This window comes from Phascolarctos cinereus, unplaced genomic scaffold, assembly GCF_003287225.1.
Source record: "Phascolarctos cinereus isolate Bilbo 61053 unplaced genomic scaffold, phaCin_HiC Scaffold_4;HRSCAF=312, whole genome shotgun sequence".
NCBI lineage: Eukaryota > Metazoa > Chordata > Mammalia > Diprotodontia > Phascolarctidae > Phascolarctos > Phascolarctos cinereus.
Window position 1 is genome coordinate 201,737,471 of NW_027555847.1, and position 27,272 is coordinate 201,764,742.

The window sequence follows — 27,272 nt, forward strand, 5'->3', positions numbered from 1 at the left end:
CTACTCATTATGGATATTACTCAAGGGTCTATCTTTAACTCTCTTTTCATATATATATATCTATCTATATATCTATTCTCTCTCCATCTACTCACATGTTTTCAACTACTACCTCTAGGCAGCTGACTCCCAAATCTATATCTTCAGTCCTGAATTCTCTTATCAGTTCTGGTTCTATGACTCCAACCACCTACAAAACATTTTGACTGGCATTTTACCTGACAAGAATCTCACTGGCATTTCAATTCACAGGCTGACTCATACTGGAATCTTTCATTGACTACCTTATGTAAATAACAACCCACCTCTTCATTTTCCATCAGCTACTCTGTTTGGTTTCAATTCCAGAACATTTTGATCCATCTTTAACACCCGACACATTCTCAGCACCTTCAGCTGCCTCTTCCCTGTGATTGGAGTGCTGGTGGACAAAGTAATAAATTCCTGTCAAAGCCTTCCTTTACAGAGGGCTCAGAACTTTCCAGCTAAACCTCATTTTCCGCCTCTGGTTGATTTTGAGTCCATTTACATCATGCACCCTTGGTACCACCTTCTGCCCCCCACATTATAAACTTCTCTTTGTATATTGTCTTCTCCCATTAGATTATAAGCTACTCGATAGCAGGGACTGTCTTTTTTTTTTTAATATATATTTATCACCAGCACTTATCATAGTGCTTAGCACGTAGCAGGGACTAATAAATGTTTATTGACTATTGACTATTTCAGACCTCACATAGTCCTTTGCATTGTAATCTTTTAATGCATCTATCATATAAGATTGTGTGTTATAGCTATTTGTGTTAGTATTATTATCCTCTTCTTAGACTATATGCTCCAGAGGGACAGTAACCACATCTAACCTGATCTTTGGTTTTGACACAAAACTTAGCCCACTACTCTGACCACTTCTTCAATATGAACAGGAATCAGAGGCCTCCTCATTGTGTGTAATTCCTCGAACAGTGCACAAAGCTATTTATCCAAGCTTTTCCATCCTGTGGATTCTTGTCCATGTGCACCAATAAATTTTCCACAGACCTTCTACCCAATGGACTAGAGATTATCCTTCAACAATTTTAGCATTTTGTGAGACCTAGTGCAGCACTCACGTTATCCATCTGTGTTCTCATTCTCTGTCTCTGTCTCTTTCTCCATATCTATCTATCTCTATCTATCTATCTATCTATCTATCTATCTATCTATCTATATGGAGAGAGAGAGAGAGAGAGAGAGAGAGAGAGAGAGAGAGAGAGAGAGAGAGAGAGAGAGAGAGAGAGGTATTTCAATGGGCTTTAATTAATCTATTTTGCTTTCATATCACTTAGATTTCCCCTGGCATACCTTTCCTTCCCCCTCCCAGGGCGTCACCTCTTCAGTAAGGATGAAATGTTTTAGTTCAACTTTTTTAAATTGGAAGCCATACTTAGTTTTGTAATATTTGAGAGATAGTAATGGGTTTTAGACTAGAAAAAACATAATGGAATAAAAAATCTTTCTGAAAAAATGTTATGTTTTATATGAATTAGTCTTAACATTATTGTGTTGGTGACACATTTTAAATAGAGAATGATTTTCCATGAGAACATCAAATATTCCAACCTTCATACTATATTTTGGTCTATTTTATATGCTTTTCAGTATGTAAATAAGCCATGAGCATGGAACTGGGTCTAAGGCTTTGTGGTAATTAACAAAGGCAATATATATCTTATGGCTTTGGGGGGCAGCTTATTCAATAAGTACAGAATCAATAATAAGTTGCTCTTCATATTACTGGAACTTTTTGGCACACTTTTTGATTCTGACACAGTAAGTTGTTTTCTTATAAGTATTTATCACACAGATCATTAACCTTTTTTGTTTCATGGATTCCTTTATCAATGTGGTGAAGCTTTTGCATCCCTCTAATTCATCCCATGAAAGGAAGCAATATGAGCCAAGATTAGGAATATAGAGTAGATCTGTACTGTGGATTTACAGGAATGCTGAACTAAGAAATTTGAACTTCATTGTATAGAAAATGGGAGCTACTAAAGATTTTTGAGCAAGGGAGTAACATTATGAGGAACAATAGGTGGAAGATGAGAAAAGGCAAAGTTAGGCTTGATGTGAGGGAAAATATCCTAAACATTAACACTTTCCCAAACTGGAATGGGTTGTCTTAGGAGGTTGTTAGTGGATTAGGCTTCACTTAAGATTCTTCAACCAAAGGCTGGATGACGTTTTATTGAATTTGTTGTAAATTGTAATGACCTTATCTCTATAGCAGCTAAACTAAGGGGGGAAAAATCTGCATCATATTAGAGTCAGGAAAAATGATTTTATTATGAATAAATGAAATATATTTTGACATCAAACACCTAAAAATCACAGATGCTGGCTTTGTGTCTATTCAGGCAATGGAAGTCTTCCAGAATTTCTTTTGCAGATCTTTAGAACTTCCTTCCTGTGAAAAATGACTACAGAGGTATTGTGATTTTTTTTTCCGAAGCAAATGAAATTGTACGTGGTAGGGAAGTTTTTAATTAGTCTGTTTGGAGCAGGCACTGTAAGTACTTGATGCAGCAGGGGCCTAATAAATTATTTGATAACCTCAATTGGAAGCTTTGTGTCTGGCAAATACTCATTAGTTTGCACTGGCAGTCAGCGACTCCCTGAGAAAGGTCCTGGAAATACTTTGCAGTAGGTATACATTATGTTGCTTGGACCGAACTGCTGAGGCAATAAATACAAGACTTTCTAGGTGGGGAGGGGAAGGATGGCTATGGGAGATGCACATCTGAGGGTGAAATACCCTAGAAATAAAAGAAGATAGAAGTTGGGTGCCAGCTACCCTTTCTACTTTAGCAACTGAGAAGCTCTCTTAATTGGCAAACTCTGTCAAGCTACCCTTAGTGCCCTTTTCATAAGGGAAGAAATCAAGATAATATGCTAAATGCTCTGACAAATACTTGCTACAAGGCAATTTTAAAATAGTTCACATTTCTGTAGCCCTTTAATGTTTACAAAAGGTTTTTCCTCTGTGAGAGAGGTAACATGAGGATTATTACCCATATTTGACAGATAGGAAACTGAGGGTTAGAGAGATTAACTCACTTTCTCCTGGTCACCCAGGCAGTAAGTGTTGGAGCTAGAATTCAAACTGATGTCCAAGTCCAGAGCTCTTTTTAATGTTATACCATTGCTGCACAGTGATGAAATGGTTTCTATTTAGAGGCAGCTAGGTGACCCAGTGGATTAATTGCTGAGCAAGGAGTGAGAAAGACTTACTAGTGTGTGACTCTGGGCAAGTCACTTAACTGTTTGCCTCACTTTCCTCAAATGTAAAATGGGGATAATAATAGCACCTACTTCTCAGGGTTGTTGTGAGGGTCAAATGAGATAATAATTGTATAGTGCCTGGCACATAGTAAGCACTACAGAAATGTTAGCTATTATAATAACTATTCTTGTTGTTGTTAATTGCCTTTTATCTTTCAAGGTCAATTTGCTGTTGCTTGCACATGATATTCTAGCCCTCACCTTTGTGACTTTACAGAAGTTCTCCGCCATGCCTGGACTTCATTCTCTTGGGACCTGCAACTCCCAGTTCCATTCAAGCCTTTGCTCATATGTCACATTTTATTAGAGGATTATTGCTTTCCCCCTTCCATCCCTGAAATCATGTTGTATTTATTTTGTTCATATTTTGTATTTTTTATGGTTGTACATGTTTCCATCATATAGCATGTAAACCCCTAGAGGGCAAAGACTGTTTGATTTTTATTATTGCATCCCCATCACCATGTATATAGGAGGCATTTGATAACTGTTTATTTAGTTGATTGAAACAAACTGTTTACAACAAATCTCATTACTAGGTCTCATAAGCATTTGTAGAGTGAAGGGGACACAGAATTATGGTACCTGGTACCTCAGAGTTGGAAAGAACTTTTGAGAGCACCTACTTTAATGTGTTTTTGAAAAGGAATTCCATCCTCACCCCCTACCACAATATCTTGAGTTGGACTACAATATAAAAAGTCCAGTGATAGGGAGGCAACTAGGTGGCACAGTGGATAGAGTGCCAGACCTGAAGTCAGGAAGACTCATCTTCATGAGTTCAAGTCCAGTCTCAGACACTGCATCTGAGGTCATCTCCAGTCATCCTGATATGTATCTGGCCTCTAGACCCAGATGGCTCTGGAGGACAAAGTGAGGCTGGTGACTTTGCACAGCTCTCCCTCACTTAAATCCAATTCGCTTGCATGTCATGGCATCACCTCCCTGATATCAAGGTCCTCTTCAAGAATGAAGGACAAACAACAACAACAGATACTTAGTAGCTGGGTGACTGTGAGCAAGTCACTTAACCCTGTTCACCTCAGTTCCTCATCTGTAAAAAAAGCTGGAGAAGGAAATGGCAAACCACTCTAGCACTTTTGCCAAGAAAACCCCAAATGGGATCATGAAGAGTCCGACGTGACTGAAATAATCTGAATAACAGTGATAGAAAATTGACTACATTATTCCACTTTGGAACAATTCTAATAGTTGGACAGGTATTTACTTTCATTATCCAGAATCTTGCTCTCTACAGCTTCTATTCATTGCTTTTAGTTCTGCTCACTGGGAACAAGAAAAACAAAACTGAACCCTATTTCACAAGACAATCCTTTAAATATCTATACCAGCCATCCTATCATGTGCTCCTGAAGTCTCTAAGCCAAGAATTCTTAGTACATAGTATCATGGATTTAGATCTGAAAAGAACCTTAGAGATCATCTTGAGCCAGTTTTGTCCAGATAACTCACTGGTCATAGCAAACACTTTTTTTTCAACAACCCAAAAGTTGACTCCACACACAGACATCGCTAGATGCTCAATGTAGAAATCAGATGGATTATACACTTTGCAGCCAAGGGTGGAGAAACTCTACACAGTCAATTAAAACAAGATCTGTAGCTTACTGTGGCTCAGATCATGAGCCTCTTATTACAAATTTCAGATTTAAACTGAAGAAATTAGGGAATGCCATCAGACCACATTGGCATGATCTAAATGACATTCCTTATACATATGAAGCAGGGATGATGAATAGTAACAACAGCTAGCTTTGTAACATTGGCAAAGTACCTTACAAATATTACCTCATTTGATCCTCACAACAACCCTGGGGAATAGGTGCTCTTTTGAAGGAGGTTAAGTGACTTACCTGGGGGTCTCACATTTAGTAAGTGTCTGAGGCCAGTTTTGAACTCAGGTGCTCCTGACTCCAGAATTCTATCCACTACACCACCTAGCTGCCTTATTTCATAGAGAGAGAGAAAAAAAAAACAGGAAAAAGCCAAAAGAGGTTAAATAACTTACCCAAGGTACTGTAAATAGTAATTGGCAGAGATACAATTTGAAGCCCAATCCTCTGGTCCCAAAAGCCAATGTTCAGTATACCACAAATGATGTTCAAGTGGCATGGTTCTATTGCTCTCACCATCATGGTTGCTCCTGTGGGTTATACTCTTGTTTGCACATATCCTTCGTGTAGCATCCCCTCTGGGCTAACCTCCCAACTTGCACTGATAGGTTATTTCCCCACAGGGGCTACTATTCTCAGGGTTCAAGAGTGTAGCCTATGGCACTACCCTTCTAAAACTAGACCCCAAACTCCCACAAGCATGCCTCCCATGAACAGAGCAGTCTGGAGGCTTAATTAGCTCTTAGCAATGACAATTACTCAAATGGCATAGTAGAAACAGTAGTCACAAAATACTCCTGTCCCCATAAAATTTAGATACACTCTCCCAAGAATACATATATCTGTGGGGAGAGTGGTCATCCATTTAAAGTGCAATGGCAATGAAATAGATTATGGTAGTGAGTGAGACAGGTGTAGAGAACACAAGTCGCCAAGGCAACTCAAATCCAAAACTCCAGTATTTTGATATCCTTTTCCTCTTCCTAGAGTTCTCACAAAGCTCGCTGCTGGAAGTTCACTGCTGGGTGTCTGTGCTAGATGGATTGCTCAGCAAGGCTTGATCCTCATGGGGGACAGAATCTCTTCTGGATGGGCTGCTCTGCTGGATTTCCTGAGCTTGCTCCTAGATGGGCAGCTGTTGTCTCCCCTACCTCCTGCTTCAAATTCAGCTGCAATCTTTAGCTAAGGTACCATTGTGTTCTTTAAAAAAAGGACACAGGTGGTCTATATGCTGGTCCTCTAGCTTTCAGTGGAAAGTTCTGCTCTTCTCAGGGTTTTTTACCTCCTCTCCTCTCCTAAATTCACCATCGCCTTTCTCAAGCAGCTGCTGGGCAAATGGTGCCTCGTGGAAAGTAAAGGATTTGACGAGTACATGGAGGAATTGGGAGTAGGGGTGGCCCGGAGGAAAATGGCCAGAATGGCCAAACCAGATGTTTATATCTCTGAAAATGGGGATGTAATTACCATTAAAACTGAGAGTACCATAAAAACTACACAATTCTCTTTTAAACTTGGTGAGAAGTTTGATCAAACCACAGCCAATGGCAGGAAAACTCAGACTCATTGTACCCTTGAAAATGATACATTGATCCAGCTACGGGCACAGGATGGGAAGGAAACACAATAACAAGAAAAGTAGAAGATGGAAAGCTATTGGTGCACTGTGTTATGAATGACGTGACTTGCCACAGGGTACACGAGAAGGCCGAGCAAAGAAATTTCATCTTCATATAGGGCAAGAATTAGCTGTTATGAATGAACCAGCTCAGTGCAATGAGCAAACTCTCTAACCAGACTTGCTTTTTTCTTCTTCTCTTCCTTACTGTGGGTCTGCTATCAGTGACTGACTACTTGCAAACAGTTTTATTTGCAAACTTTGATGTAATTAGGATTGTTTTGGCTAGTAAATACAGAATTATGCTGTTACTAGAAAAAAAAGAAGGACATAGATATTTAGCCTAAGACTGGTAGAAGCCTTTCTAGGTCCAATATCGTCCTTAGCTCTGAAACTTGCCACCTGCCCACAGGATGCAGAAGAACAGGGGTTTAACTTTTTGTTTCAATAATCCTTCCTGGTTCAGCGCTGGGTCAGCTCTGAACTTTATGGTAATTACGCAGTCTTTTCCTAACTCTTCATCTCTGCAGAAAAGACCATAGGTAAGTGTTGGTAATTTGCCCAATCATTACCAAACAGCTCGAGGGTCCAGAGGTCTCCAGTTTTTAAAAACTCTGAAGTTTTGTTGGTCCTCACAAATGAAACGACTTCTTCAGCCACTGCTGAGGAAAAGGTACATTGCCCTGGGGGCATTCATTGCCTGGATTGACCTATTCTGCTAAGCAAAAGACTGGCATTCCTACAAGTGACTGATCCATTCATCTTTGAAAAGAACTCACTGACATCCCTTTTGCCCTATTACTTATTCAGTACCTCCCACAAATTGCCAAAGTTGAAAAGGACATAACCTTCCTAAAATGTATTGGCCATAACTGAACACAATATTACAGACATGGTCCCAGAGAGGAGCACAACATAAATATCACCTCCCTTATTCTGGACACTATTTCTAGATGGAGTGACACGGCATCCTTGGATCACAGTAAGCTTTTTTTTTTTTACTACTATGTCATCTTGTTGTCTCCCTATTGTTTGTAATCTGTTAAGAACTTCCTTTGCAGATGCAGATTTTGTGTTGGAAGATTGGCGATTGTTTCATAAAGGAGAATGTGGTTTTTAGTGACAGAATCAACTCTTCAAGCTCCCAATCCAGTTCTCTTTCTATTACACATTCTGCCCAAGTTCTATTAGCTTTTGTTATATCCATAAAATGTCATGATATATACTGTTAGTTCAAACTTCAGGTTCAAATGCCATCTACTGCATATAGTAGGCACTTCAGAAAAGTTAATAAGTTGAATCAAATTATTTTAGGCCTCAAGTTACTCCATTTCATATTATCTATTTAAAATAATTAGCATGTTCCTTTACATGGCTGAACTAAAAAGAGAATGATTTAGAAAATTTAAGGGTAGGCATATAGAGGTGTTTTCCCATGAATGCATAATTAACAATCTAGCCTGCTAAGATGAAGATTTGGGAAATATACTGAATAGTTACTATAAATTTGGGTGAGGTCTCTCATGACAGAACCCAGCCCTGAACCAAGAAGATGATGGACATTGTCTGATCACTGGGTCAAAAGGAGATGCAACCAAGGTGATATGTAAGAGCAATCCAGTACAGGGGTAGATAATACGTGCCCACCCTCCCCCTCCATAAAATACCAAAGCCTTAGGGCCATAGGCTAAATCACACAGTCAGCACATGGGTACTGCCTGTGTGCTACCTATTGATGTAATACTGATCTCCTATACTCTTTTACCTTACTTTCTGTCTTAGACTCATGGATTTTTACATTCTGGAGAAATCCAGGTTTCTCATCTGGAACTGCATCTGTTTTTTGCTTGCTCGGGTCCTAAATCAGATGCTATTACCTCTTTTCCCTGGAGGAGGTTTTTCCATTCCTCATTCCTCAATCCCAAGTGGTTGTGTTGCTGTCTGAGAGGTTGTAACCTCTCAAAGACTGGAGTACATGACAGGGTCGTCTGGAATGAATTCACAGACTTAAGCATTCTTTAAGTCAAGTTGGCAAAAAGTTTATTGTTATGCTTTTCAGCAGGCAAGGATTCTTAAGGATCCTGTGATCTTAGAGTGGCACACTTAAAGTTTGTATAGGATAAAATACAATAAAACATGTGCCAAATATGCTAACTAGGTGATTCAGGGTGGGATCAGGGAGTAGTGAAGGAGTGGTCAGTTGTTAAAAGAATATGCACTTCTTGTACCTACTGTGCAGGCGTTTTACCCAGAGTTCACCAGAAAAAGCCCACAAGGGGGGCCACATGGAGGTGTTGTTTTAGGCCTGCTACATCACTAAGTTAACTAGAGTTCAGGGGTAACTGAGAGTTGTCCAGTCTGCCACCATTCAATGTCTTGTTTGACAAGATAGATGTAGGGAGTATACATATGTCTTAAGTCTAGAATACAAATAATGAGGAGTCCAGGATGTAGATAATGAGGTAGAGCAGTAGTGTAGGTAGTCCAGTGGGTAAGAATATCTTTATGGCCCAGTGCACAGCCAGTTCAAACTAATAATTCCTTCAGGTGCTGTTTGCAGCTACACCAGGAAAAGAGATAAGGGTCTTGCTGGGGCCCACTCATGAGTAATTGCTAAGCACGGTGTCCTTGGGCTAGGGAGAAACTGCCAGGGACAGTGTTTCTGAGGCTAGGGAAAAATTGAGGTCCAAGCACAAGCACCCAAACACAAGCACCCAAGCACCCTATCAGGTGCTGTAATCACCAGCAAGTTTCTGTGGAGAATTATATTATCACAGAGACGGAATTGCTCATAATCAGAGCTTTACTTAAAATAAAGGCAACAACTCAAGGGAACACAGAGTCTACTCATTGCCAACACTAGAACCTAGAGTATCTTCAGCCTGTCTGGTAGCTCAATCAACATTAGGTCTTCTGGGAAATATTTCTCATTAAGTTTAATTTCACTATCAACTATATTTCCAGCCATCAGAATCTGCAGACAAATATTCTCTGTGAAAGTCTGAATATGTACATCCAAAGGATTAAGTACCATGCTGGGTCCTTGTACATGTTAAAACTCTTTGCAGTCACTAAATTTCAATCTGACAAACCAGAGTTAACCTGGTAGAAGCAGGAACAAGTCCTCTATTCTCAGGCCCTTAGGCTCATGCTCTAATTAAGTACAATACTCTCTCTTGAGAATGTGTTTCTCTTATTTGGGTTCTTTCACTTCTGCTCACAACTATATATTCCTCTGGACAGTGCTGTTTTTGCCAGCATAGTTTGGTAGGGCATTATAGGGGCCTGTTCATGACCTTGCATATGTCTATCTAAGACATCTGGTGGCCGTGACTATGTCTTAATATACACCAGTCCTTTCCCTCCCTCCCTCCCTCCCCTCCCCTCCCCTCCCTCCCTCCCTCCCCTCCCTCCCCTCCCCTCCCCTCCCCTTCCCTCCCTCCCCTCCCCTCCCCTCCCCTCCCCTCCCCTCCCCTCCCTCCCCTCCTCCCCTCCCTCCCCTTCCCTTCCCTTCCTTCCCTTCCCTTCCCTTCCCTTCCCTTCCCTTCCCTTTCTGTATGGAAAGTACAGTCACCATTCATGGGTTGATCTCAATATTAATCAGCACAAAACTTTGAACCTCCTCCATTATTCTGACTTAGGTCAGTTTGCCCCTCTTTAGGCAGCCTAGTTGCCCCCTGCTCCCTGAGGGTTTATTATATTGGTGCCAGACTAAGTAAAAATAATCAATCACCTTCAGCGCTATCACAGCTCAGAACTCCAAACTAAAGTAATCCACCACCCTTAGGCTCACCCAGAAGCAGGGTTTGTAGATATATGCCACCATGCTTGGCTAAGAATTTTCTCATTTCCTCTGACAGAGATTTCTCAGTTTATCTCAGTTTATCAAACTAATACTATTCATAGCCTGAAGTTTTACATTTCCATGAAAAATCATCCCTAGTCCGAAGGTTGGATAGACTGTACACAAACCAAACTCAGAAACAGTATCTTCAGTGTTATAACACCTAACATCTGTGATACTACTGCTCATGATGACATTTTATTATAATAACAAAGAGAGGCAGTGGCATAATGGATACAAAGCTGGCCTAGGAGTCAGCAAGACATGAGTGTGAGGTCTACCTCAGTCACATGGTAGCTTTGTGACCTGGACAAGTCATTTCAGTGGCCCAGGTAACTGGCTAATGCTATAAATGGTAGAGTATGAGTAAAGAGATTTCCCTAAACTAATAAAATCACATATATGGGCCCCAAACACCAAATACACAAAAAACCTCATTAGTCTAGTCAGCAGTTGAGAACATACTTTTTTGTGTGAATATGGCTTCTGTCCTTGCTTTTTTCCTGTACTCAACTTGTACCCTTCACATAGTCATTGATAACCGCTGGCTGACTTGCATTATATCCAAAGTATCCCACAAACAGGGAACTAATTGCTGTTAGACCTCTAGAGACCCCTTCAGCACAGGAGATAAGGTCTGGTTATTCTCTAATTACTATTACTAATTACCACCACTAATCGCTAAGAAATAGCTCTAGTTTCTTTCAGAAACTAGAAGAAAGGGTGATAGGCCTCTTTTCCATCACTCAGGTGGTAAGTTTAGTAGCTCACTGGCTTATATTACCCTCCTGTTTTGTGACAGTCCTCTGGCGTAAGGGAGTCCCTCATGGGACGATGCAGTTTCCTTGTTGAACCTTGCTTTCTACGCCTAGGCTCATAACACCATGCTCCCCTAGTGCAGGTGTGACTACCAGCACATTAAGTCCTTATCTGGGTTCCTGGTTTATATTTAAAGGAATGCCAACAGGTCAGCCAGATATATCCGGGAAAACAACCTCTTACTGAGTTTAGATGCTGAAAATAACATGTAAAAATAATAGCAATCACTTCACTGCAACATTTTTTTGGTAAACTGGGAAAAGGAGGGAGGGGAAAGGGAGAAGGGGACCCAATATACAACTCAGCGACACTAAGAGTATAACTCTTATAAGGGTGGTTCTGTGTTGGGGACCAGAGAGATATGGGTCCATTCAGCTGGAAAGGGATGCTCCAAGGTGCCCTTCTGAGAAGGGGATACTTACACTCTGATTTTGGTGGCCACCTGGAGCTGGGCACTTTGCCCATCAGGGTTCAGGGCATACAGAGATTTTGGGGAATATGCAGGTGCAGGGAGAAAAACAAGCTAACTACTATAAAGGTATTATTTTTGTATATACAGCTGTACTAACCTTCAAAATATTATTACCGGTATTCTTCCACATGAATAGATTCTATAAACTACAGCCTACCTTGAGGGGAACTCTGTTTTAGAGGTAGCACAGTGACATGACAATGCTAGAGGTGGAAAAATGGATAGAGTGCTGTACTTTGAGTAAGGAAGACCTGAGCTTGATTTATAATTCTGGGTAAATCACTGTAACTTCTCTGGGCTTCCATTTCTGTAAAATAGGGATAACAACAGTATCTACTTCACAAAGTTACGGGGATCAAATGAGGTAACATATGTAAAGTGCCACATAAATGTTGTTACTATTATTATTCACCTTATATTCCATCTACCTTCGTTGTAATTGGCTCACATTGATCTCAAACTATAACTCCCTCAATCAACATCTACCATAACCAAGGATAAGCAAGGAGGATGCATTATATAACTAATCCTTGACATGTGGAGGCACTGAGATTGCCTTAATACTTAATGAAATGGTAGGACTACAAGCTCAATGAGAGAATAAGAGAGCTAGTGCAAAAGGACATGTCAGAATCCATAGAATTATTTCACCAGGACCACAGCCATGTCAGGCAAGGTCTAGAAGTATCCTAGGAGGGAGAGATGGAGGGTTAATATCAGGATTACCTCCATGATTTGGTCACCAAAGGATATGGAGAGCTGACCTTTATGACGATGCCAAGGCATCAGCACAGACTGTGAAAAAGGATTACTTTCAGTCACAACAAAAGGCCAAAATTTGAGAAAGACAGGTTGAGTCAGATGATAATCTTCTTACTAAAACTCTGCGTCTTGCCTCATGATTTACTTCATTTATGTTTTCATCTCCCTGCTTCAAATCACTTTTTTGGATTTCAGGATCCAGAACAGGATCCCAAACCAATATCAAAATATGTACTTTATGGAAGACAGAAAGACTTTAGGAATCCCTTAACTATCCAAGGAAGAGGATTAACTTGGGACCTTATCTGCCATAAGTTTTTCCAAACTCTAGTCCATCCGTCCACTCAGCTGTCCAAGTGATCTTCCTAAAGGGTAGATCTGACCATATCACGTCCCTCTCCACCTACTCAATAAATCCTAGTGGCTCCCTTTCACCATCAGGATCAATTATGAAATCTTGTTTGACATTCCAATACCTTCATAACCTGGCCCCTTTCTCTTTGTCCAATCTTCCCATGCATTATACTCCCTACATACCCTTCAATCCAGTGGCATTTGCCTCCTTGTTCCTCAAACTAGATGTTTTATCTCCCAGTTCCAGGCATTTTAATGGGTTGTCCTCCATGCATGGAAAGCTCTTCTGCCTCATCTCTGCCTCCTCACTTCCTTGCCTTCCTTCAAGTTCCAGTTCAAATCCCACCTTTTATAAGAAGCCCTTCCTGATATTTCTTAATTCTAGTGCTTTTGCCTCTGTTGATCATTTCCAATTTATCCTGTATATAGCTTATTTTTACACAGTTGCCTGTGTGTTGTCACCCCCTTTAGATTGTGACCTCCTAAATGGCAGGGATTGTCTTTTATCTACCTTTGTATCCACAGCAATTAGTATTTGACACATAGGCACTAAATAAATGTCCTGACTAAATAAACTGGCTGACTTACCGTAAGATTTCATCCTTCTCTGATGTAATATAGGCTCCTTGATAACTTGTTTCATTTCTTATGTTTGTATCCCCAATACCTGGCAGGTGTTTAATAAATGCTTATTGATCGATTGATTGCACATAGCACAAGGTCTGACAGGTACTACAAGCCTTTAAGTATGGGGCCTCACAATGGAACATATTTCTGTTATTTGAGGGTCAGCCCAGCTAAGTTTGAAGAAGTTCATCACCAAATGATAATTTTTTTAGCCATTTATATCTGTGCTATTATTTTTATTGTAATTATTACTTCTCACATTTTCAGCCATTGGAGGACTTAATGAGTTTTGACAAAGACCATCATTCAATTATCCTGGAGAGGTTTGCTGGATGACTTATGCAAGGTCACCAAACATACTAATGAATAGATGCAGCTTCATGTTTAGCCACTCATTGCCTCTCCTAATTTTCCTTGTATTTATGAGAGAGACAGAGAGAGAGAAAGAGAGAGAGAGAGAGAGAGAGAGAGAGAGAGAGAGAGAGAGAGAGAGAGAGAGAGAGAGAGAGAGAGAAATAGGAATAAGAAAGTACTAAGGAAAGAAGTTATTTTGAAATAGTATTTTTGAAATAGCTAAGTGATACAGTGGATAGATAGCCAGATTTGGAGTCAGGAAGACCTAAACACAAATCCATCCCCAGACACTAAATCACTTAACCTTTATCTGACTCAGTTTCCTCATTTATCAAATGGGGTTAATAATAGCCCTATCATCCAGGGTTGTTGTGAAGATAAAATGAGATAATATTTGTAAAGTGCTTTGCAAATCATAACAAATACTAGTTATTATTGGTAGTGTTAGTAGTAATAGCAGCTGCAGCTATTGCAGCAGCAGTAGTAGTAGTAATAGTAATAGTAGTAGTGATGGTAATGGTGGTGGGTGGTGGTGGTGGTGGTGGTGGTGGTGGTGATGGTAGTGGTAGTAGGAATAGTAGTATTTAGGCAGGAAATAGGCAGAGAGATAGAAAGCCTTGGAGTCAAGAAAATCTGGGGGTGTCTAGTGTCTGGCCAAGCTGGCTGTCTATCCTTGAGCAAGTAACTTGAACTATTCATTCTCTAGGCACCTCTCTGCAACTATAAATTGCATAGAAGATGCTGACTCCATTGGTGGAGGGAGTTGTCTCATCCAAGAATTCCCTATATCAATGAAATCACAGATTCATTCCCTTTACATCTCTCTCCATCCTATTTAGGCAGAAACCTACATTTCTTTGGGAGCTTTCTTAATCCTTGGGCCCTTTCCATTTACTAATATCATTATTGCCATATCTAAATTTGAAGTGAGGGGGTCTACCCTTCGCATTCCTCCCTTCTGTTGCTTGGTGCTGCATAAAGTGAAAATATGTTGTGTCACAATCACTTTCATGAAAACAGCCTGTGTTGCCATGAGCATTAGGTTTATAATTTCCCTGTACACTGAAGCAGAAGGAGAAAGTGAATTTTGAAGGAGAATGTCTTAGAATGAGCTCTTGACTGGTACACTTAAAATCAAATAATGAGGCCTGTGAGAGCACCTCAGGACATCCATCAGCTTTAGGCTTGGGTTTCAGTTGCCTTAGAATGATCATCATTCCAGAAGGGAGATAGAAAGGCCATGGAAGATCAAGAAGGTACATAAAATGTTTCTCTCTATTTTATTAAATTCTTATAGAATGGTAATAGCAGGGGAAGAGAAAACTGGGGACCTATAGTTAAAGGACCTTTCCTTGTGGGCTCATACCTTGAATTTCCAAGTCATTTAAAAAGCATTTTGCAACCAATATTTGTCCAAAATGTTATCATCCCATGTCCCTCTTCAGAAGGACTAGGATGGTACTATAACTAATGTTCTATAGTAGAAAAGGCAATGGACTAAGTCAGGAGACCTGCATTCAAATCCTAGTTCTAGACAATGGACCTCCCTGCCTCTCAATATCGTCTTTTGTAAAATTAGGATAAAAATACTTTAACTAGCTACCTCACCAAATTACTATGGTAACAAATAAGATTAAACAGAGCCTAGACAAGACACTTGTACACCATGGGCAAAGTCTTGAGGTTTCATCTTCTATATTTTGCTGTCTGTAGCAACTTTGATCTTTCATGCTTGACATTTGCAACTTAATTTTTGTTGTTCACTCTTTTCAGTTGTGTCAGACTCTTCATGATCCTATTTGGGATTTTTTTTGGCAAAGACGCTAGAGTGCTGTGCCATTTCCTTCTCCAGCTCATTTTATAGATGAGGAATTGAGGCAAACAGGGTTAGGTGACTTGCTCAGGGTCACTCAGCTAGTAAGTATCTGAGGCCAGATTTGAACTCAGGAAGATGTGTCTTTCTGACTGGCCTGGCACTCTATCAACTGTGCCACCTAGCTGCCTCTGTGAATTAATACTGCAGAATAAATAATAGTGTGTCATGGAGAGCAGAATTCCTTGGTATTCAAAATAAGCACATTTACCTGCCATTTTGCGTGTTCCTTCAGTTCTTATAGGAAGGATGATGAAACCTGTTATAGAGGCAATAGAAACTCAATGTAGCTGGGCAAACTGATTATGGAAAAGTCCTGCATAAACCCAGAAGCTGGTCATAACACTCTGATGCACTACATGAAATGGACACCAGTATAGACAAATTGTTTCATTACACATGTGATGTTTAACATGGCAGCTGTGGTTTTGTTCAGCAGAAACTCAGAGAATTTTCTTCAGTAACCTTAGTACGTCAAGAGCAAAGTATAGAAATGGGATGGGGGCTAAGAAATGTGGAAATAGTTTTTACATGTACGATGTGTGCAAGTAAATAATCTTGTAACATTTGTGTAGCATTTTATAGTTCACAATGCTCTTTTTCACAATTTCTCTTTCTTGAATAATCTAGAATAGAAATAATCTAGTCTTTGTTGAACAAAATCTATCTTATTTTTTATACACCTTATTTTTTATTTTATACCACTTATTCTTGTTTTTACAGGCATCCTTTGTGACAAGGATTAAAAAGGAAAGAGGACAAAAGGCAGTTCGGACAAACTAACCAAAATATAGATGCTGTACATGCAATATTTCCCTTCCATAGTCTCCTACCTCTATAATGAAAGAAGGGGAAGTACATTTTTCAATTCTTCTCCAAGGCCAAGATTATTCATTATAATTAGACAGTATTCAGTTTGGGGTTTTTGGTTCCCTCCATTAACATTACTGAAGTCATAGTATGTATATTATTTTCCTGGTTCAGCTTGCTTCAATTGCATCAAGTTAGTCTCCCCATGCTTTTTCTGGAGGCATCACATTCATCATTTCTTACAGTGCAGTAATATTCCATTTTTTTAGTCATTCTCCAATTAATGAGCACATACTTTGTTTCTAGCTTATGCTACCACAGTAAATGCTACTAAAATATATCAATATATCTCATTCGTATATCTCATTGATCTTAAAAAAAAAAGACCCTGTAAAATCAGTGTATGGGGAAAGGTGGGATGCTCTTACCCTGTCTCCCAAATTATAACACTAAAGTTCAGAAGGGTTAAAAGACTCATCTTATGGTACAATGGTACATGCAGAACTTGAACCCAAACCTTCTGACTTCCAGTTTGAGCTTCAGTATTTTTCCTACTATATCAAGTGACTTCTCCTACTGCTAAATTGGGAAGTAGAGAGGATTCTGGTAAAATGGTGGAGTAGGTCAGAAAATTCCAAGCTCTCAAGATTTTCCCCTACGATAGAGATAAAACAGCGCCTCAGGACGAGCAAAGTGCGGGTAAAAATAAATAAGAATAGGGGCACAACAGGGGTCCTCCTGGGACAATCCGAGATTAGAAGAAAAATCCCAGGATCAGCTTTGGTCCCAGGGAAGAGAAAACACCTCCGGGTCTGTGTTAATCACAACCAGCAAGCAGTTTAAACAACAAGCTGCAAACCCTGGGGTTAACTGGTTTGGGAAGCTGTCTCCGTCCCAGCCGCTAGAACTTTTACATAGTGAGGGGAGTTGGGCATCTGAGCAGGGGAAGATCAAGATCGAGGGAACTCCTGCTGACAAGGAACGCCAGACCCAGTTGTGCTGTTGAGAGCTGTGGGGGCGAGAAGGAACCAGCACGCTCCCAGTGAGTGCAGAAGCAGTGAGGCAGGATGCTGCTGAATGTGGACACTTACAGGAGGTTGGAGGTTTGCCTTTGTTCTCAGGCTAGAGGAGAGAACTGAAGATCTGAGGCCAGAGGTACCATCCCTCATACCCCAGGACTAGAAACGATTATAAAAATTAAGCCAGTACTACACAAAATGCATGTACAAAGGAGAAAGAATCCCATAGATAGTTATTATGAATACAGAGAAAACTGGGGTTTATCTTCAGAGGAGAATATTAAAGCAAAGAAACCCTCTTCTACCACAAAGAGTAATGTCAAATGGTCACATGCCCCAAAGAATTTATAGAAGAACTTAAAAAAGATTTTAAAAATCAAATGAGAGAGATTGAGGAAAAACTAAAAGAAGAAATAAGAACAATCCAAGAAAAATAAGATTATGAAAAGAAAATCAACCAATTAGAAAAGGAGGTCCAGAATCTTAAGGAAGAAAATGACACCTAGAAAATTAGAATTAGGCAAGTGAAGCCAGAGAAGTTATGAGATCAAGAAAGAAAAAACCAAATATGAAAATGAAAAAAATAGAAGAGAAAGTGAGACATCTTATAAGAAAAACATAAGAATAATCAGACTATCTGAAAGATAGGATCAAAAAAAGAATTTTGATACAATAATACAAGAAATAATTACAGAAAATTGTCCTAAAGCATTAGAACAAGTGGGGAAAGTAGAGACAGAAAAAAGCCATCAATCACTGCTTGAAAGAGATCCTATAAGGAAAAATCATAGGAATATTACAGTCAAATTCCAAAACCCCAAGCTCAAGGATAAAATATTAAGAGCAACAAGAAAAAGGCACTTTAAAAATGGTGGTGCCACAATTAGAATCACACTAGACCCTAGCAGCAGAGACACTAAAGGACCACAGGTCTTGGAGCACTATATACTGAAGAGCAAAACAATTGGAGTTCTGGCCAAAAATCTCATATCCAGCAAAGTTAAGCAAAATCCTGAGTAAAAAAAAAATGGACATTTGATCAACTGTCAGACTTTCAGGACTTTGTTAAAAAAAAAAACCAACCTGAACTTAATAAAAGATTTGACATATGAGAGCCAAGAGAAACAGGAGGTACACACCAAAAACTGATTACAAGGGATTTAATAAGGACAGACCATTTACCTTTTATATATGTGAAATGTAAAATGTATGTCTAGGATTGTCATTAGTAATTGTGTAGTTCATAAGAAAGGTTAGGGTGGACCTGACTATGATATGACTTTAAAAAGTAAAACCGTTTAGGACAAGCTAAAAAGAGTAATTATTTTATACAAATAAGGTACAAGAGGAAGAATCAACACAGAGGAGTTAGATGGGGGAGCAGGGCTGGTAGTTCTGCTAACCTACTTTCATTGGGAATGGGTATAAGATAGAAATGTGTGTGTGTGTGTGTGTGTGTGTGTGTGTGTGTACACATATATGTGTGTGTATGAAAGTCTTCTAAATTCAGAAGAAATAAAACAGTAAGGGGATAGGGAGGGGGGAGAGGATAAGGGAGGGATCTCTGGATGGGAGGGTGAAGGAATAGATCATAGGAGGTTAAGAAGGGTGTTTAGTTAGATTTATGGGAATGGGAGGATAGAGGAGGGATCCTTGGAGGGAGGGTAGCCTAAGTAATTGGAGGGCAAGGCAGCAGGTAGAAGTACAAGAGTCAGGAGGGATAGGAAATAAGAGATATGCACAAACATAAAAACAAAGATCAGGAGTAAAATTTGTTAGGGAAAGTATATGTCTATATATGTACATATGTATGTATATATGTATATGTATATGTATATGTATGTATATGTATATGTATGTATATGTATGTATATGTATATATAAATATATATGCAGTTTATTGTAGCCTTTAGGGAAGGGAGGAAGGTGGAAAAAGAACAAAGTAAAAAGTGCACAGCAAAGAACAACAGAAAACTTACAAGGAAACACAATGTGGAGTATTTATCATACAGGCTTTTTTGAAATGAAAATTTATCACTACATATTTTGAAACCTCTCTTATGTTCTGCTATGCACATGACATGTTTTTTTCTTTTCTTACTTTTGTATCTAAGTTTAATTATACTTTTTTTCTTTTCTCTATTCTGTATTTGAGTTCTGGTCTTTGAGTCTAAAATAAACAAAACAAAACAAAAGATAAACTGGGAAATGTTGCTTTTTATTTTTAAGCTTTTATAAGTGAATATTTACTTCAAAGGCATAAATATACAAGCTCATCACTGCATGCCTGTGAAACCTGGACTGTATACCAACACCATGCCAGGAAACTGAATCACTTCCATTTGAATTGTCTTAGGAAGATTTTTAAGATCATTTGGTAAGATAAGGTACAGGACAATGAGGGCTTTTCTCTTCTTTTATTTTTTTTTAACAATATCTTTTTTTCAACATTCACTTTTATAAGATTTTGAATTCTAAAGTTTTTTTCTCTTCCACCCCTTCCCCCTCCCCAAGACAGCGTGCAATCTGATACAGGCCATACATGTACAATCATATTAAATATTAATACTGTTGTGAAAGAAGAATCAGAACAAAAGGAAAAACCATGAGAAAAAAAAAAGAGAAAATAGTATGCTTTGATCTGCATTCAGACTCTATAGTTCTTTCTCTGGATGTGGATAGCATGTTCTTTCCTTCTTTCTTTCTTTCTTTCTTTCTTTCTTTTCTTTCTTTCTTTCTTTCTTTCTTTCTTTCTTTCTTCTTTCTCTCTCTCTCTCTCTATCTCTCTGTCTCTGTCTGTCTGTCTGTCTCTCTCTCTCTCTCTCTCTCTCTCTCTCTCTCTCTCTCTCTCTCCCCCTCTTTCTTTCTGATTTTCAACATTCACTTTCATAAAATTTTGGGTTCTAAATTTTCTCCCCACCCTCCCCTTACCCTCTTCCTAAGATGGCGTGCAATCTGATATAGGCTCTACGTATACATTCATATTAAACATATTTTCACATTAGTCATGTTGTAAAGAAAAATTAGAACCAATGGGAGGAACCACGAGAAAGAAGAAACAAAGCAAAAAGAGAGAGCAAATAGTATGCTTTGATCTTCATTCAGACTCCATAGTTGTTGTTGTTGTTGTTGTTTTCTGGGTGTGGATAGCATTTTCCATCATCAGTGTTTAGGAATTGTCTTAGATCATTGTTTTGCTGAGAAGTCTATCAAAATTGGTCATCACACAGTGTTGCTGTTACTGTGTACGATGTTCTCCTGGTTCTGCTCAGCTCATTTAAATCTTGCTAGGTTTTTCTGAAATCCATGTGCTCATCATTTCTTACAGCATAATAGTATTCCGTTACATTCATATACCACAACTTGTTCAGCCATTCCCCAATTGATGGGCATCCCCAATGAGGGCCATTCTTAAGCATTCAAACTCTACTGTAGAGAGCACAACTCCAACAGGCTGGCCACATTGTTCAAATGCCAAATGTACATTTACCTAAAAGACTACTTGATGAGAACTCACACAAGGTAAGTACTCCATGAAGGTAGAAGAAGCAATATAAAGACACTCTAAAGGTCTCTCTGAAGAACTTTTGAATTGACTGTGAGACATGAGAGACACCGGCGCAGGACCACCCAACATATTGTGCCTCCATCAAAGAAGGTGCTATACTCTATGAGCAAAACAGAATTGAAGTAGATCAAAAGAAATATGAAATGTGCAAATTTAAAGACATCTCCACTCCAAATGCTCATATAGACTATTTGTGCTCAATCTGTGGTACAGCCTTCTGATCTCGTATTGGTCTGGTTAGCCACAGTTGGACATACTGTACATTGACTCCAATATGGTGATGTCATTTTGGTCCTCTTTGAGTATGAAGGACAAAACCCAGCAAGAATAAACACAGAGGCATTCCCTCTAATACTTGGGGCATTATTCCCTTTCTCCTCCCCTCCCTCACCTCATATTCTAAGAAGGAGAAGAGGGTTAGATTCACAGTTTGGCTCAGTTTTTAGCACAGACCCAAGTCCAAGTCCAAGTCCAAATAGCATCTAACTTGGACTCCAGGCTCCAAGGTCACCATGGCTCAGGTTCTGAGGTCCAGTGAGGATTTCACCACCAAGAACTGAAAGAAGAAATGAAACAAATCAAAACACAACCTCAAACTTAATTCTCAGGACCACTCTTACCAGTTCAGTTCACAGAGCTCATGCTCTGGGTGAATTTGGATCTTTACCCTTCCTGGATGCCATGGGAAAGAGTCCCAGTTTGGCAGTTTTTAAAGATGTAAACTGTTCCAGCTACCCAGGAAATATTACTTTTTAAGGTAAGTTCATTAATTGTCCAAGTTGGCTAAAGATGACAATATGCCATTTAAGAGGGGCAATGGGAAGACAGGTACTTTAATAAATTTTTGGTGGAACTATGAATTGGTCCAACAATTTTGGAAAACTATTTGCATTTATGTGTGATAAATCATTAAATTTTATATTATTTGACTGCACTGCTGATTATATGTCCTGAAGAGGGAAAAGAAAGAGGGAAAAAAGAAAAGGAAACACACACACATACACACACAGTAGCACTTTTCAAGGTAGCAAAGAACTGGAAACAAAGTATATGTCCATTAATTGAGGAATGACTGAATAAATTGTAACACGTGAATGTAATAGTATATTATTACACCTTAAAAAAGACAAATGTGTGGTATTCAAAAAAACACTGGAATATCTGCATGAACTGATAAATAGTGAAACAAGCAGAAGCAGGAAAAAAATATATGCTATATAATAGCACATATTTTTTAAAAGCATCCACTTAAAATAAAGCAAAAAGCTATGTAATTGTAGCAATCAATCTTGGCTCCAGAGAAGAGGCTAGTAAATGTCACTCCTTCCTTTCACTGAAGTGATGCCAGTCTTAGGCAGCCTAGTGGTGCCTGCTCCTGGAGGGTTTATTATATGTCAGACTTATTATGATGTGTCAGACTTAGTAAAGATACTCAATCATCTTTTGACTTATTGTAACTTATAACTCCCATACTAAAGTAATCCACTACTCAGGCTCACCCAGAAGCAAACAGAATGCTACCAAGATGAACTGTTCAGTCATATCTGACTGTAACCCTATGAACCATGCCAATACTGTCCATGGGATTTTCTTGGCAAAGATACTAGAGTGTTTGCCATTTACTTCTCGAGTAAATCAAAGCAAATGAGGTTAAGTGACTTGCCCAGGATCACACAGATAGTAAGTGTGTGAGGCCTGATTTGAACTCAGGTGTTCCTGACTCCAGGCCCATCTATCTAACCACTGACCCATCTAGCTGCCTCACCAGATGACACTGATGTACAAGAAAGTTTGGCTTTACAGTTATTTTCTTTATTGCAAGTGTAGTCTCATTGGGTTGGATGTGGGATGGGGATATGGTATAAAAACAAAAGTCATTAGTAAATTTTAAAAAGTAAAATTCTTTTGTTTGAATGCTCAAAGAAATAAAGTGAATGTCTTATTCTAATGGAATTCACACTTAAATCATAATAATTATGTTGCACAATAGGGATTTGCACGCTGATTTTCATCTGAGGCAAATTCAGGCACAGATAACAAATATCTGATCATTCTCTTCTTAATACTATGTAAGAGTATCATAGAATCATAGCCTGAGAGATAGAATGAGCCATGGTAGTCATCAAGACTAATTTATTCAGTTTAAAAAATGAAGAAACTGAGACTCAGGGGGGTGAAGTGATTTATTCATGTTCATACATCTACCTCCTGGCAGAACTGAAACTAATAGAGGGTAGATTTCTTTAGGAATTTGATGTGGAAACAAAGCTGTTGACTAATCATGGGGAAATGCATCTCCAAACAAAAACCCCTCATCCACTTTTTTAGCCCCTGTAAACATCTATCTATATCTATATAATGTATTACATGTATTTATGTAATGTATATTACATGTAATATATATGTAGTTAAAGCATGTAGCTTACTCTCTCCTGTTAAAATTGAACAGGAAGGAACCTATAGCATAATATAAAGCATGTTTCATCATCATAGCCAACATTTATATAGCACTTTACATGCATTGCCTCAACTGATTCTCACAAGAACCCTGTGAGGTAGGTGCTAATTATTAGGCTCACTTACAGATGAGAAAACCAAGGCTTCAAGAGGTTAAATGACTTGGCCAGGGTCACATAGATCATGGGTGGCTGAGGCAGGGGTTGAATGAATTCTTTCTGATTCCAAGTCCAGCGCTCTGTCCTCTAGACAGCACTGCCCTCTTCTAAGAACACTGCAATCACAGTATCTCTGAAAACATTATGTTCTTTGATTCATAACAGTGGGAAGATTTTGCCTCTTTTAAGTCAAAGCCACATGTCATGTTTCAGACTTTGACAAGTTTCAGAGATAAAAATCTGTTTTTCAGTAACATTACACTGGGAAAATCCAGTTTGCAAAGGATAAAGGGAGTGAATGGTGAACTCCATCCCTCTGAAATTTATAACTGTAAACATATTTTATTCCATATCTGGAATCAAAAGACCTAGGAATGAATCCTAGTTCTGCTGCTTATCTAATTTTCTGATCTTGGACAAGTCATTTAACTACTCTATGCCTCAATTTCTTCATCTGTGCAAAGGGGGATAATAAGATATGCACTATCTATACAACAAGGTCGTTGTGAGGATCAAATGAGACAATGTAGGTAAAACTCTTTGTAAACTATAAGTGCTACATAAGTGGTTTTTTTTAGTAGTAGTATTTTCATATATGACCTAATATCATCTGCTTAGTAAAGCTATTTTAAAGGGCTAATACCACAGCCCTTGTGAGTTCTTGAGGTTGGTCTATTGACCAATGGCTATTAGAACTAGCTGGCAAACATTTCACTGCAATTTCGATCTCTAAAACCTAACAGGGGAATCTTAGAATTCTTCCTTAATAGAAATTTTGAAGGGTCAGGAATAGGCAAGCATGCTGGAGACCACAGTGACAAAAGCTGAAGAGGTCAAGTCAAGAATGTTAAAATCCAAAGGAAAATAAGGAACGTTTGGATCTGAAAATACCCATTGCATGGATCCATGAACTATCTCTCCTCCATGGGCAAAGATACAAAAAGAAAATAAAAAACACCAGGAATTTGCATTTATGTTTGGTTCTGACACAATTACATTGAAATAGGTATCCTACTTTAAAATATTTATTATCTATTCTCACATAAACTGCTTTTCTTGTAGATACAAAAGTTTTCAGAAAGTGACAAAATTGTCCTGTATACCATTTGCTGTTTTCATGCTAGACGTTGTATTATATCATGCTAAACACACTAAACACATGCCAAAAAACGTGTCAACAAAGCACCTGACAAAAAAAAAAGTTAGGATTTTTTATTCCCTGGTCACCCCTTCAAGGGACTTTTCAAAGGTCATGAAAGAAATTTAGTTGCAGATATACTTGATTGGATGTTCTCAGAGTTAGGAAGGCTTGGCATTATTTGGTTGGGATGTTATAATCTGGGCCACCAGCCAACTGCAGTGGGAGAGTTCAAATCTCAGTCTCTGTAACTGCTTTTCATCAGGGATCTGTGGAAACACATTAAGCTGTGTACTGCTGATATATTTTCCATTTACAAGTCAGCAAAAGTAAGGTTTCTGTATTTCTTGAAGTTTCTAGTAGACAGTTAACATTATTGAAGAATGAAGACCACAAATAGTCTGATTTCTTCAACTTACTGACTTTTTTTCTAACAGGAATATTATACTCTATATTGTAACCTCAAACTATTCAATTTAGTAAAACTGTATGCATTTCTTCTGTCTTTTGGAAGTCCAGCTACTTCCTAGATGCCTTTGGCACACAGCCACTTCTGAGGGAAACTCTTTTTTAAATTGTTTGCTGCTGCTGCTGTTTGTTCTTCATTCTGGAAGAGGACCATGACATCAAGGAGGTGATGTCATGACATGCAAGTCAATTGGATTTAAGTGAGGGAGGGATGTGCAAAGTCACCAGCCTCACTTTCTTCTCTGGAGCCATCTGAGTCCAGTGGCCAGATACGGATCAGGACAAGCTAAGGTCTTTAACATGTCTCAGTTTGACTGATTCACTACCCACTCAGTGATTAAGGCTTAATAAAAATGAGGCAAAAAAAGACCTCTTTTTTTAAAAAAAAATTAGATCTGGGAGGAGAAGACCCTCAGAGTTTCTGGTAAGGCATTTGGGGGATGGTTGCTTTCTTTTGTGACTTTAAATTCTGAGGTCTGCAGGGAAGCCTGCATGTACTTAGAGTCTTCATTCTTCATCAATTCAATATACATTGTTTGAGGGCCTAGTATGTTCATGAATCCGGAGATACAGAGGTCAAGCTTATAATCTAGCAAAAAGATAGCAAACAAATAGCTAGTACACACAATAGCAAAATAATTTTGGAACTTGGCTACAATATTCCTTGGTGTTTTCAATTTGGGATCTCTTTCAAGAGGTGATAGGTGGATTCTTTTGATGACTATTTTGCCCTCTAGTTCTAGGACCTCAGGGTAGTTTTCCTTGATGATTTCTTGAAGGATGCTGTCCAGTCTCTCTCTTTTTTTTTTTTTTTTTGATCATGGCTTTCAGATAGATCAATAATTCTTAAATTATCTCTCCTGGATCTATTTTCCTGGTCAGTTGTTTTTCCAATGAGGCATTTTATGCTTTTTTTTCTACTTTTTCATTCTTTTGATTTTTTCTGACTAATTCTTGATGTCTCATAGAGTCATTAGGTTCCGTTTGCCCAATTCTAATTTTTAACAAATTGTTTTCTTCAATTAGCTTTAGTACCTCCTTTTCCATTTGGCCAATTGTATTTTTTAAGGACTTGTTTTCTACAGTCATTTTTTGTCCTTCCTTTTCCAAGCTATTGACTCTCTCCTGCATACCTCTCTTTTCTTTTCCCAATTTTTCTTCTATCTCTCTTATTTGACTTTTAAAATCCTTCTTGAGCTCTTCCAAGAAGGCTTTTTGGGCTTAAGAACAGCTCACATTCCCCTTTGAGGTTTTGGATGTGGGTGTATTGACAATGTTGTCTTCTTCTGAATTTGTGTTTTGCTCTTCCCTGTCCCCATAGAAAGAATATATGGTCAGTGTCCATTTCTGCTTTTTGCTCATGGCGTTTGTCTATTTCCTGGCTTGTAAAGTTGAGTTCTCCTGCTGAGGCACAGGCAGCACTAATCCAAGCTTATTGTCCTGGGGGCCAGGGACCTGGTCACTGGTTTTATGTGCTGGGGCCTCAGGTGCTGGCAGCTGGAGGCTGTAGATGTCTGGCAGCTTACCTGGTGCTGAGCTGGGGTCAGCAACACTGAAGCTCTTGGGGTGGGGAGTGGGGTCTGGTCCCAGGAGGACACTTGCTTACCCATGCTGCTCTGAAGTATAAGAAGTTTTGACATCAGGAGGATGCCTGCCTGCCTAGAGTTGTGCTTCCTGCAGTTGTGCTGAAGCTGTTTGCTGAGTTGGAGCTTGCTGCTGGTTTGCTGGGATGCCTACCATCCTGTACTGCCACCCTTCCACCAGAGTGAGAGGGACCTTTCCCATTAATCTGCCAAGCTCCCTGGGCTAAAAGACTGCTGCACCCTGTCGTTCTGCTAGTTCAGCTGTTCCACAATTTTTTCACAGTTGTTAAAGAAGAAACATGTGAAAAAATAAGAGAAAGAATAAAATAAGTGGGGAAAATATGCTTCAATCTGCATTCAGAGTCAATCAATTCTTTATCTGGCTATAGATGA

General features: G+C 39.0%; 1 pseudogene; it reads left to right on the forward strand.

The window, feature by feature from the left end:
* Positions 1-6,692, forward strand: part of LOC110200830 (fatty acid-binding protein 5 pseudogene) — a 137,678-nt pseudogene extending 130,986 nt beyond the window's left edge.
* Positions 6,693-27,272: the final 20,580 nt, after the last annotated feature.